The 13,315-nt window shown below is 42.3% G+C and overlaps 1 protein-coding gene across 1 annotated transcript in view; it reads left to right on the plus strand.

Annotated features, from left to right (window-relative positions):
• The first annotated feature begins 4,801 nt into the window (after nucleotides 1-4,801).
• Nucleotides 4,802-13,315, plus strand: part of LOC106821497 (sodium bicarbonate cotransporter 3-like) — a 66,152-nt gene continuing 57,638 nt past the window's right edge. The window contains exon 1 of the mRNA XM_014826336.1: nucleotides 4,802-4,824. The gene's annotated coding sequence lies outside the window, so the exon portion shown is untranslated. The remainder of the gene's footprint in view (nucleotides 4,825-13,315) is intronic.

Raw genomic sequence — 13,315 nt, forward strand, 5'->3', positions numbered from 1 at the left:
CAGAGAAGAACAGCTAGGTAAAAACTGCTCCAATGAAGAATATATGAACAGTACAGTCAATAAAAGTCGGTAGCCCTGTGAAATATTTAACTTTATCATCATTTCCCTCATCATTCTCAGTGAAACGCTCGGCTGTGCTCATCTGGCTCTTAAACTCAATGTTTTCCGTTCTTAGAGTCTGTAGCTCAGATAAGGTTGCGTCATACAGAGGTCCAGTAACATCTGTCTGGGTGTGAACGCCACTCTCCTCTGTGATACACTTCTCATGTTCTCCCTGATTAGTTATAACAGCAGGTAGTCGAAAGAATTTCTTATCCTTTTCCCTATCATGACTCTATCATATCGGTTAGTACATCCGCTATCCTACAATAATTCACCATTTTCGTGTGAAAATGTTGGAGATCTCTCTAAACTGAACTTTCCATGCTGTAACCACGTCGCACGGTCGCACCAATTTATGGTATACATGTATTGTATGTATGCGAGTTTACCGATTGTTAGATGTGAATTTGATCGTGCTCGGGAGTCGGCAGGTATAGGTGGCGCGCATGTTCCAGCAATGTGATGAGCAGCATGAGCTGGAACAATAATTGCTGCGTGAACTGCCAGCATGAAGAGATATAGCTCTAGTAACTATAGCCCGCGTACAGTTGCCGCACCCTGCGGCAACTGTACGCGGGCTATAGTTACTAGAGCTAGAAGAGATACTGCATAGCACAAAAAAAGAGTGACGAAATAAGGGGCACAGTGACTACAAGAGAGAAGACTGACTAATTATCCAGTTGCATGATATGACTTGGAGGCATTATAGGGTGGGGGGGAATTCCAGTGAGCGGGGAAGGATAGGAAGAGGGTAAAGTTGATGACGGATAGCTCATAACGCAGGATTGCATTTGGTTAGGGGAAAGAAGTAACGGAAGCATTTAAGGATGTGTAACGATGCAAATGAATGAAGGGGGAATGTAGAAGAAGACGGCTGGGAAGGGAAAACGGTGAAAAGGGAATTACAAACTGGTGGCAAACAACACTGTGTGGAGCAAGCGCAGCATCTAGCAAGTCACTGACTTAATGATCAAGCCAACTTGGCTCACATCAAGGATAAGTTAGTTGCTTGTAGCGCCTACCAATTCCCCTCATCCACCCACCTACTTCACCGTCTATCTACTCACTCAACTAATTCCTCCACCCAACATTCACCCTCTTTTCCTGCGCCACCCATCTTGTCTAATATCGACCTGGGCCGCTTTTTCCGTACCACATGAGTTTCTTCTCCTGCTTCTGTGCTCGTTAGCCGCTTTTATATGAGTTTTAATTTTTATCTTCTACCATTACAACCCCCTACATCACCTCCGCATAATCTGGATCGCTACTATATATAATCGTCTCTGCTACATATTCTGCCTCCTCTCCCGTTTATTCTTATGCTCCTCCACCACATTTCTCCTCTAGATTTCTCACACAAATGTCAGAACACGATACTCAACCACTGGCAATTCCAACAAATCAGTAAAAATAAAAAGAATGTATAATAAATCTTATTGCACCACCAGGGATTATATGTATGGGGAATGTGCTTTTCTTTTGCAGTGAGGAGTTGCTTACCGCAGATAGGAGAGTTATTAGTGGTGCAATAGGATTTATTATACATTATTTTTATTTTTACTGATTTGTTGGAACTGCCAATACACTACTCAGCCTAACAGAAACTGAACACGAAAGCAATCGACCGCTGACGGAACAAGTGCGACATCTGAGTGCGAGTCTGTGGTGTATCACTGTCTGGTGAACTCAAAAATTTAAATAACGGTGTCGATTTAAAAAAAAATCTAGGTTACGACGCTCGCTGAATCAATGCATGTAATTCGAAAAGAACGAGTCCAAGAACACAATGAGCCTACGAGCCCAAGGGCAAAATCAGGTAAAAATTATTGATTACACGGGAATGTTTGCTGAGATATAGGAGCAATATACTGCAAGTGTGGTCAACTACCGGACTGATACATATGTTTCATACTAATACTACATGTGAACTGTACTGTGAATATATGTCGTGGAAAAAATTATTATTAGGCTATATATAAATAATTTACTGAGAGAATTATTTGCTATATATCTCACTGCGAACATGGATACTAAGCGGAGAACGGAGGTAGAGTTAAGAAACGCGTGAGTGGAAGAGGAGGAAGTGGAAGAGGGCGAATAAAGAAGATCGAGGCAGTTGGGAGGAGGATGAAGAAATAAGGAAAGAAGCAAAGAAGAAAAAGGAGGAGGAGGAGGAGTAAGACGACGAGGAATAAAGAGGGCGGGGTTGCAGGATGGTTGAGAGGAAAGATGATGTCGAGAAGAAAGAAGCGGACTGCAGAGAAAGGTGGATCATAGAGGGACTGTAAAAGCAGGAGACGATGCACGAAATTAAGGCGAAAGTAGTATGGAAAATGCAGGACATATATAGAGAGAAACAGGGGGGAGTATCTGTCAGAAAGATACTTTATATTTGTATTTATTTTACCCATTGAGGGAGATGGAGAGAGCGTAGTTGAAAATTTTCGCTTATATTAAAAAGGGCAGCGTTAAAAATCAAATGCACAAAGTTCAATACTGTACAAGTTTGTTACTGTCAAGCCGCTATACTGTGTGAACAAGTTTCACGTTATCGTAGGCCATGGTTACAACGACGACGACGACGACAACAACAAAAACAACAACGACGACGACGACGACGACGACGACGACGACGACAACAGCAACACCACCAACAACAGCAGCAACGCCAACAAAAACAGCAGCAGCAGCAGCAGCAGCAACAACAACAACAACAACAAAAACAGCAACAACAACCAGTTTGAAACATTTGCGCAAGAGGTTATATTGTTCTCACTTTGACGATACATATACACACATTTCCTTTAGCAAGTAGGGAATGACTTATGCTAGCATACATAGTGGTTTTGTACATGTATAATAACTTCTTCCTTCACGCTCAGCCTTCGGTTCAGCGTTTCTTTTCGTTTACTGCACCCATGCACCCCCGATTAAGTCACCCCTGTCATCCATTTTTTTGATACCTACTCTGATCTTGTTCCGATCTTCTCATCCTACTCCTCTGGTCCTGTCCTACACACTCTTCTGCTTTATACACACTTTTCTGACATTTTTTCTTCTTCGCCCATGCCTTACGCATTCCATCTTCTTCTTCTATTCTATATCATCGTTTCTCTTCCACTGTGCCAACTTTCTTTATAACTACTTCTTTCTTTTTCATTTCTACTTTTCTCTTCTTAATTCTTACTCTTTTATTTCAGACAGCTTTTCCTTCTGCTGTCATCCTTCCCCGACCCACCCACATAATTTCACATCTTCCCCGTATATTACGATGAATTTAATTAGATTTCTACTAAAATCGTCTCAGTATGTGTCAATCCAATGTCTCAATCGAGTGTTTTAATTTTTGATGCAGTAAATTAGTCTCCTGCATGTCTATAAACAATTTTTCGCGTCGTCGGTTGTACGCAAGACCGGCTATCTTTGATTAGATAATATATTAGTTCATTTAGCTATTAAACTATTAGCTATTAAGCTAATTAAGCTCATTAAGCTATTAGCTAACCACATAGCTCATTTAGATGATATATCCTGTGACCAACTTTCCTGGTGCCAATTTTTCCGACCCCTGACGCCAGCGACCGCGCACCACGTCGACAAGCCAACAATGTACAGTGTACGGCGCTGTACGCCACCGATACACTTCATCCACCACGTTTTCGTTTCCCTAATCGATTGCCAAATTTTTTCCGTGCTGACGTACGTCACGGAGCACGCAAGCTTTTCGCAGCATTTCAGCGCAGCATATTATTTCTATGGGCTGGTGTGTTATTATCTACTCTTGATTATATATAGAGCTGCGACCGCGGTTATCAGAAGATCTAGCTAAATATCTAAGTCAATTTCCAGCCGAGGCGACGCTTATCCATTTTCCTCATGCTCAACAATCTGACTTTATATGAAAAATGTATGACAAAAATCAACACAGACATTAAACAACTTAATTTTATGTTGTACGCTGTTTGATTACATGACAGATCTATATGTCACCTTGTCGTGTACTCAGATAACCACGTGCGTTTACATTGCTATCTACATCCGTGATTACAAACCACGAGTCGTGACGCTGGAATCGTGGTGATCGAGCGGTCTTATTATATTGGGCAGGCAGTCAGGCGCGCCAAGCCTAAAAACTATCGTGTATAAAATATAACGGCCACATCTTATGTATGGCTGGCTCATTCATGTAGCATACACTTCGCCCTCCCCGATTAAATGTTTTTAAATGTCAGCTGTTTACCATAACTGTACGAAATGGCTGTTATCTGACTCTGGACTTTGCTATATTTGCATTCATTTTGGAACGGAAACGCGGGTTACTTTTTTGTTTTTTTATGAACGTACATTCATATATAAGTCTGCTATGTAACATCACTGTCAGTAGCACTTGACTTCCTGCACATGACGTCGTAAACTACTGTTTACGGTAAATATGAGAAATGCTTGGCTGCGCAAGACAATAGGAGTGTATTGTCATTAACAATCGTTTTTCTCCATTGACGTCTGGTGTGGATATATATATATGTGTGTGTGTGTGTGTGTTTGTGTGTGAGTGGCAAACGTAGAACTATATTGTGGCGAGACGGGGGCGAGACACTGACGTGACCGGGCAGTACCCCCCGCGTATGCACTACGCATATAACGCACTCAGCACACCCGGTCGTCTATGCTGCAGGTTGATTGATGAAGCGCAGTAAAGCTAGTATAGGCGAGGTAGCTGCGGTGAGTCCTTTATATTATTATTATATAATTATTGTATTATTGCTCCATTGCTGAAAGTGTGTCGCCATAGCTAGTCTTCTAAAACATCTATCTTTAACTTTTTGTATTTAGCTTTAACGTGATTCTTGTCTCCACTATAGGTATAGTTAACCCGCCGGTTTATGCCCATTTCGCCTACTCTCAATTCGTCTACACTAAAAATCTACGCAGTGGCTAGAGGTACGGTAGCCGTCGTTCGTTGAAGCCTCTTTTCTAAGGCGTTAGGGTTAGGGTTAGAGTTAGGGTTAGGGCTAGGGTTAGGGTTCTAGCTCATCTAAACTCTCAAATCGTGAATTTATTTCCCAAGGCGTTATTTCGAAATCTGGCGCCACCGCCGCCATCTTTGTCTCGTTAAGTATGAAAGTGAATGGACTCCCGTACCCGTAGCCTCGAGACATTAAGATACGGCTACCGTACCCGTAGCCACTGCCAAAAATCTACCCTATTCCCATTTTGTCTACTATCAATTTTCCCACTAAATAATCATTTATAAATGTAAAATGTGGTTTTGATTGGAATACATAGACTACAAGAACCAAAGGAAAACATAGGTACAAATAATGAAAACACAACTTGACAAAATTAGAAAATACGGTAGCATGAAAATGTACCAAATAGAAAGCGAGAGAGAGAGAGAGAGGGTGCGAGGCAGAGTGTGTGTGAGGAAGAGAGAGTGGGAGGGAGGGAGAGAGCGAGAAAGGGAGAGAGAAAAGGTAGAGAGAGAGCGAGAGAGAGAGAGAGAGAGAGAGAGAGAGAGAGAGAGAGAGAGAGAGAGAGAGAGAGAGAGTAGAGAGAGAAAGAGGGAGAGAGAGAGTGTGTGGGAGACAGGGAGAGGGGGAGAGCGCGTGGGCGCGAGTGAGCGTGACGCAGCAATTTACGTAACAGGTGCTCGGAATCGGGCCCTTACTCGTGATACAAATTAACTAAAATATACCACAAAATTATTTTGGTTTACGTGATTAAGTTTCGTGATTAGTCTCACGCACACGTCTGTGAATGTCGTTGCGCTATTAAAAATTCCGCGATACCAATAGATCGTCATTGTAATGAAAGATATTGTGCAAGGAAGCGTTGCTCAGGACGTAAGCTTGCAAGCGCCATCAAGCCACCCTTCCAGCAGGAGTTCGATACGAACCAGTCTACACTCATTAATGATGCTCGCCTTCGCTGTACTAGTTCGTTACATAATGAAAAACGGAGTTAGGCACGCATGACGTGGTGAAAGGTATATTACGCTATACAGTATGCCTTGGTGTGGCTGGCCGTTATATGCCAGAAAGGAATGGAAGTATGAACAGCTAGCGTGTTTGTGCGTACGCCCGCACATTCTCGTGTATATAGTCAAAGATAGAGAGTGGGATAATAATAACAAGAGAAACAATAAATAGTGAGAAAAAAACAGAGCGAGTGCGAGAGCGATAGCGAGAAAGAAAAAGAAAAGAAGAGCACGCGAAATTGAGAGAAGGAAAAATATTGAGAGAAAGAAAAAGGGGGGCGAGAGCGTGCGCGTACGAGGGAGAGAAGGTGTAGGAGCGAGCAGGACAAAAAAATGAGGAAGAGAGAGAGAGAGAGAGAGACAGACAGACAGACAGACACACACACACGCACGCACGCACGCACGCACGCACGGACGCACGCACGCACGCACGCGCACACACACACACACACACACACAATAAAACAGGAGTTTGAGGCACGTGATTTGTATCAACCAATGGCAGCGCTCGCTAGAGCCCTATGTTCTTGATTGACCTAGGAAAAAAATACACGCCCGCGGCACATACCTACCATACAATTTATATGAAGTGCCCCCTCCCGGGGGTAATGTATTAGAATGTATGTATGCTTATATTGTATTAGTTTTGTGCTAATATTTAGGTAGAATTTTGCTATACGAATGCAACATTATCAGTGTGCGTTCGTAGAAGTAGTGTGCGACGCACGAGCTTGACTTTCTGGTAGACTGAAATTAAATTCATACTGCAATGAGCGACGACATTTAGTTAGGCGGCGGTCGATCACGATGTGGTGGGACATGAATGAAAGTAGCTGAACCAGTGGAAATGGGTCTATTGGCTTCGTCCACTGGCGATCGCTTGATCTCGTCGATATTATGGTACTATACGAAATGTGCTAGGTTGTCGAACGATGCCTGTGCGTGTGTCTGGTTCGCGGTGGCTGCGGTGCTGTGCTGGGTGTGGGACTAGGTGTTGGTGGAATGTGGCGACGATCACTTCTTGTGACGAACGGCCTTCCTCTGCGCGTCAGTCCTCGACTCATAGCGCCGCTGCTTACCGAGCATCTACCGCAGACAGGCGTTTGAGATGTGGGCTATCAGGGGAATATCAAGCAGAAGTCTAGAGGTATAATGCAAGAAGGCACAGACACGACCTTGAACTTGCTTAAGCCCGGCGCACATGTGAGTATTTTGACGCATGCATCATTTTACTTGAGTAAAATTACTCACGTGTGCGCCGGGCTTTAGGGTGTGTGCTCGACGCATTGTATACACATACTATATGTAGTACATACATACAAGGTACAACGCTGAACAAAATGTTATTGTTAGTGCTATTGTTATTGTTATTGTTATTGTTATTGTCATTGGCATTGTCATTGTTATTGTTATTGTTATTGTTATTGTTATTGTCATTGTCATTGTCATTGTTATTGTTATTGTTATTGTTATTGTTATTGTCATTGTCGTTGTAATTGTTGTTTATGTTGTCACTGTCATCGTCATTGTTGCTGTTATTGTTATTGTTGTTGTTATCACTATTGTTATTTTTATTGTTATTGCGTTTTACTAGTGAATATCGGTACTACTAATTCCGTGATGGCGCGGAGTGTGACCTGTTATCAGGTAACAAAGCTTTTACTGCAAGCAACTAGTGCAGTAGCAACGTACTGGAATGGAAATAGTTACGTGATAATAATAGCATTGCACTCGTAAGCTACAAATACAAGTTCTAGGCATCTTTCCGCAATTGTAATCAAATTTTCCATCGTTGCGCCATTCATAGAAATAATTTATAAGCACACACACGTTCAGTATTGTGTGCAAATGCCTCATGAGTGTGGCGTGATTGTAATCCACAGTGAAATATATAAATTAAACACATTAAAAAACACGAGGCCGCGTACGATACGCGGTTGTAACAGCCAATGTAGAAGTATCATGCTGACTTGAGGTAAATTACATTAGTATTGAGAATGATAACGCAGAAATGACAGTATGTAGTTTGCAAAATGTTGACAGATGTTGTAAAAGCATTATGCTCGTATTGTTGTAAATTGCACCAAGAAGTTTTATAGAACTTAGGGGCCTATTATGTTATTTACTATATACCGCGTAGCCGTTGGCATTTCGTATTTGTATCTGGCGGTTATTTCAGTACGTAATACAGCCCTATTGTAGTTAATATAATAGTACTATCGTGCGACTGCTGCAATTGATTGCATTGATTTTGTAACCATATTACGGTGGTTTGTCCTGGTATTCCAGTACTGTCAAGTTAATATATTGCTATATTGCGATATATTGCTATGATATTATAGCTGTTCCAAGCTAGTACCGTATTACATTGCACTGTCGTACTACACAAGGTCATAGAATCCTGATATCAACTGTACTAGGGGCGAAATAGAACCCGATTTGCCTCAGTCACAAATTTTCTCGTTATCGCAGCTAAATAATTACGGTGAGAATTATTTTATTATTAAGAAATCGTGAAATATAGTAAACCAGATATGTGCAACAGATATTTTTTTTAACTTGTTGAGGAACGTGCTTGCATATATAGCTACCGAATAACAAATACGAACGATAAATGACTGCACAGCCGCGGTGCTTGCATGGTGCCGATCGAGTGAGCAGCTACACAGAACAAACTCAATCGCTCTATGTTTATTGTGATGTGTCGAAGAAATGCTATGCAAGCATCAAAACTGCAAATAATGAGATGAGTTAGAGTATGTTTCTTTTGTATAGAACATTTCACGGGTAGAATATTATGTTGAGCTTATTGCCAATTTTCTGATAATGTATTGAGTAATCAAGCTAGTGGTCGTGGAAATGGAGGCCGAGGAATATTCTGATCTCATTCAAAGTTGGAAGGTATCCGTATTCATGTATTTACAGTCACATACAATTATAGACATATATATACACTGAAATGACGAATAGTGGTCAGAGTTTTGACGTAGAACGTTTTTACTGCAATCGCCACGTATGTGGGCGAATAAAGAATAAACCTGCCACATTCCACAACAATAGCTCAGGGGCAAGACATATATACGAGTTTTGAGTCTTGACGTGATGCGGCCATGATCCCGAGGCGTGCCGAGGATTGACACTTTGTGTCTTCCAATCACAGCCTACGCCGCACCAGTCTTTTATATTTTTAAAGATGGGGACCCATTGGACCACCAAATCGCCGATCTCAGGAACTAGGGCATTCTGCTATGTTAAAACGGTTGCCTACGATAGAGTTTGCCACAAATAACACGCTGTTTAGCGCACTGCGCTACGTCCTTCTGTTGCATTTTCGCATCTCCGTAATCAGAATAAGCCCCATCTTCTTCGTTGATGGACATGAATGAGGCGTCACCGACGTGACCAGTTACTGTACCGACTGTCTTTCGCAAGCCTGTTTACTTTTCGTAAATAATGAAATGCCTGGCCGATGCATTTCGCATCGAAGTGGAAAATTTTCGGCATTTTCACTCGCTGTCGGAAGTAAACGTGTAACTGAGCGTCATTCATTGAACATTGAAGTTTTTCTTCAAATTAAATAATTCCGAAAATCCCTAACCGCGCTACTCGATTGTTTTAGCCAATGAACGTTGCTGTGTGTGTGACGTCTTGCCCGCGCGCTTTATGCTTCGCTAAGCGGGCCTCGAAATGGATATTGGAGGCAGGCACCTCGCAACACGCATGTTTGTTTACATGTATATAGCTTTGTGACGTACGGTGTTCGGGAGTTCCGCGATGATAACCTCATCATTTCTCTGAATGGAACATTTTACCAATTTAGTGGTGTCAGTTAGTCGCGGATATGTCACAGTATTGTAAGTACTAACCTTATATGTTTCACATACGTTTACCTATTTTGCACACAGGCGGTCGATCATTGTGAAAAATTGTGTGAATATTTATTTTTATTGAGACGTTCCAAGTGCCTGTGCTTACAACAGTTTTGTTCGTCAATGCACGTGCGTCAAGAGCCACAAACTCAACACAGTTTCATCTCTGTTATTGTTTACGCCTGAATGCGTGATGGATCAGGGAGGGGGTGCATGTAAGAGGGAGACATTTTCTTTGGGGTTCCGAAAAACACAATTCCACTTGGCAATTTCATGGGCCATTTCAATTGGAAGCTCTGCATAATGGACCCCCAACAAGCCCTTTGACTGACTAGTCAAGAAATTCAAAGGTCTGTATATTGCTCATATTTAGCCGCCGATAGTTCTTATTTAGAACAAAGTCTTCATTGTTATCTTCTAAAACTACAGACCATCCGCTGACCGCTGTGGAGACGCGTGCCGGGCCTCGAATTTGGTGCACGTCTCCACTGCGGACAGCGCTTCATACTTGAACATCCCCGCGGTCGCGTGCGCATATATGCGATATCCCGCGGAACTGCGCGTCTCATCCGCGCTCAGCGCTCAGGATCAACAGCAAAGCTGTGCCACGCAATCTTGTATCATGTCTCTCTGGATTAAAGTGTTTGAATCAGCAGTTAACCTTCAAAGCAATGTTGGAGCAGCTAAGTGCGTTTTGTGATCGTGCATGCATGAACGTGATCGTGATCTTGCACATAACGTTATCGTTCAACACGTGATCGTGCATATATCTAGTTTGCACATGAGATGACCACGCACGTGGGAGTCATATCATTATATAGTATAGAAATATTCGGTCTAGTGTGCCGTATAGTAGATGCAATTTATTTGCAAAACACGCTGCTTTCACGTGTAATCGTGATTTTAAGCTAAACTTGCGTGCAGTGATAAAGTGAACGTAAGCTTGTCAAAGAAATACAGCATTTTTCTTCAGTGCGCGTAAGCATTAGCTTGAACAATCAATCGTCAGCATACAAATAGAAACTCAGAAGAATGTCAGTAAAGCCTCTTCTAGTAACTCTCGACCCAGTATCCAAACCACTTTCGTTAATTGAAGAATTAGGAGAAAGTTTCAAGTGAAGAATCTATCCAATTTCAAAAAATAATATTTTTCTTGCGCTATAGTTTCATTGTTTTTGATCTCTGTGCGTCGATGAGTGCGTCAATGAGTGCGTCGATGAGTGCGTCAATGAGTGCGTCAATGAGTGCGTCGTTAAAATCCGAACCTGGAAATACCCAATACCCGGTCAGGGCGAGGGAACGACCTGGGATGTGACCACTGCGGCTTAGTGCTGATCGAGGTACTAGCACGCCTATCTCGAGGGTATATCTGTTAAAGTTAAAAGTTGTCTGTAGGAAATCAAAATGATTTCAGACGATTCCATAATGTGATTTCATGAGTGTGAAAAGTTGTTTTGACATCCTTGACATCCTTTAGACGTCATCGTCCATCATGAAGACCTGTTGGTGTTTATTGGTGCATGCCATCTTCAGCACAACCTGTTCTGCTAGCGCCCATGTTGAATTCGATATGAACTTTTTTGTTTAGGTATATCGCTACTAAGCGCACAACATCTCACCGTATATCGCATAGTGATGTATCTGGTGTACGCCTATTCAACCTATAGAGATTTTGTGCAAATGTCGAACACACACACACATGCACGCGTGCACACATGCACACATACACACAAGAGAGAAAGAGAGAGAGAGAGAGAGAGAGAGAGAAAGCGAGAGAGAGTTTCACTCTGTAATTTACGTAATAGGTGTTCGGAATCGGTACCTTACTCGTGGCTTCCCGTTTATCACGCATACCAGAAACCTTGCTTGATCCTGTCCCCATCTATCCTCATCACACAGCCTCCTGCCGTCATTAGTCGAGAGTGTGAAGTTCGCACGCACTCACGCTGCAACTACGTATACCTTAACGACTAGGCGAATACATTCTGTTGCCCTTACCTTGCGTTTCGCCCGTTTAGCTGGCATGCATTTTAAATTTTCAGCACAATTGGAATTCTGGCTTCCGTAGGCAGCTTGCTCATGGATGTTTATTGACCCGCGTAGCCGCCTGAGGGATCGGAGGAAACGTAGCTGGGCGTGTGTGCGTGTAGGCATCTGTTATATACGATCACCGAACAATATGGAGACGTTGTTATGCGCTCACAATCGTCGTGCGCCGGTACGAAGGTATGCGGCACCACGTGGGTACGTTACTAGGTATCGTTCGTTCTAAATGGAAAACGCATCGATTGCGAGAGAACACGCGCCGTGCGGCTACATAAAGGACATAGGCTGTGTCATGCACGCACGATGCAGAATGAACGCACTCGTGCAACTAGCAACGAGCAGGAAATCGTAATTTTCTTCGTTTTACCTTGGTTCGGCACGATAAACGCATTGATCATTTGTTTCGAACACTTGAACGAAACAAAATCGGTTAGCGGATAAAAATCATCACAATCTAATTCACATTGTAATTCTGATGTGAGTACAAAACTGCGTTTAAAGTCATTTAATGGATTTTATACGTTGTGTATTCAATTAATTTCACCCGTTAAGAAACACTAGCTATCGACACCACGGACTAAAACGCAACTACACAGTGATGCGCAGTTATATTTAGTGCGCCCTGTGTGCTTTTAGAAACTTATTTTTACATGTTTGTACCTGCAAATAGGAACGACGTACATGCGCATAGAAAACTATAGGAAACAATCTGCTATGTATATAATTTCACGGACTATATATATATATATATGTATTATATGTATATACATGTCAAATATTACTTTTGAGTGGCATCCACACAAAATTTCTTGTACGTGGCATCCACACTAATTTCTTCTAGTTTTGGTGGCATTGTTAACAGTTTACCATTGATATTCACACCTTTGACTAGTTGGTTACCGACTAGTTACTGTCCTAGAGTCACATGGTCACATGAAAGGCATGCTATCATACCATGATATCATTGTGGCATTCACACTTTTGAGTAGTTAGGCAGATAAGGTTTATGTCTTCCTTACCTCTGATTGACCTGGCTCGTTTAGCTATTTCTGACTAACCCTAACCCTGGTAACTATCTGATATAGTTATAGGGTTAGGGTTAGCGTTAGGGTTAGGGTTAGGAACTTAGGGTTAGTCAGAAATAGCTAAACGAGCCAGGTCAAACAGAGGTCAGGGAGACATAGACCCTACGGGCAGTAGTTATAGTCTCATAGAGTCACAGAAAAGGCAGGGTACGTGCCCCACCTACCTACATGTTATTACCCATTCTGACAGTAGACGAAATGGGAACATTACCCATTCTGACAGTAGACGAAATGGG

This window comes from Priapulus caudatus, unplaced genomic scaffold (assembly GCF_000485595.1).
Source record: "Priapulus caudatus unplaced genomic scaffold, Priapulus_caudatus-5.0.1 Scaffold75, whole genome shotgun sequence".
Lineage (NCBI taxonomy): Eukaryota > Metazoa > Priapulida > Priapulimorpha > Priapulimorphida > Priapulidae > Priapulus > Priapulus caudatus.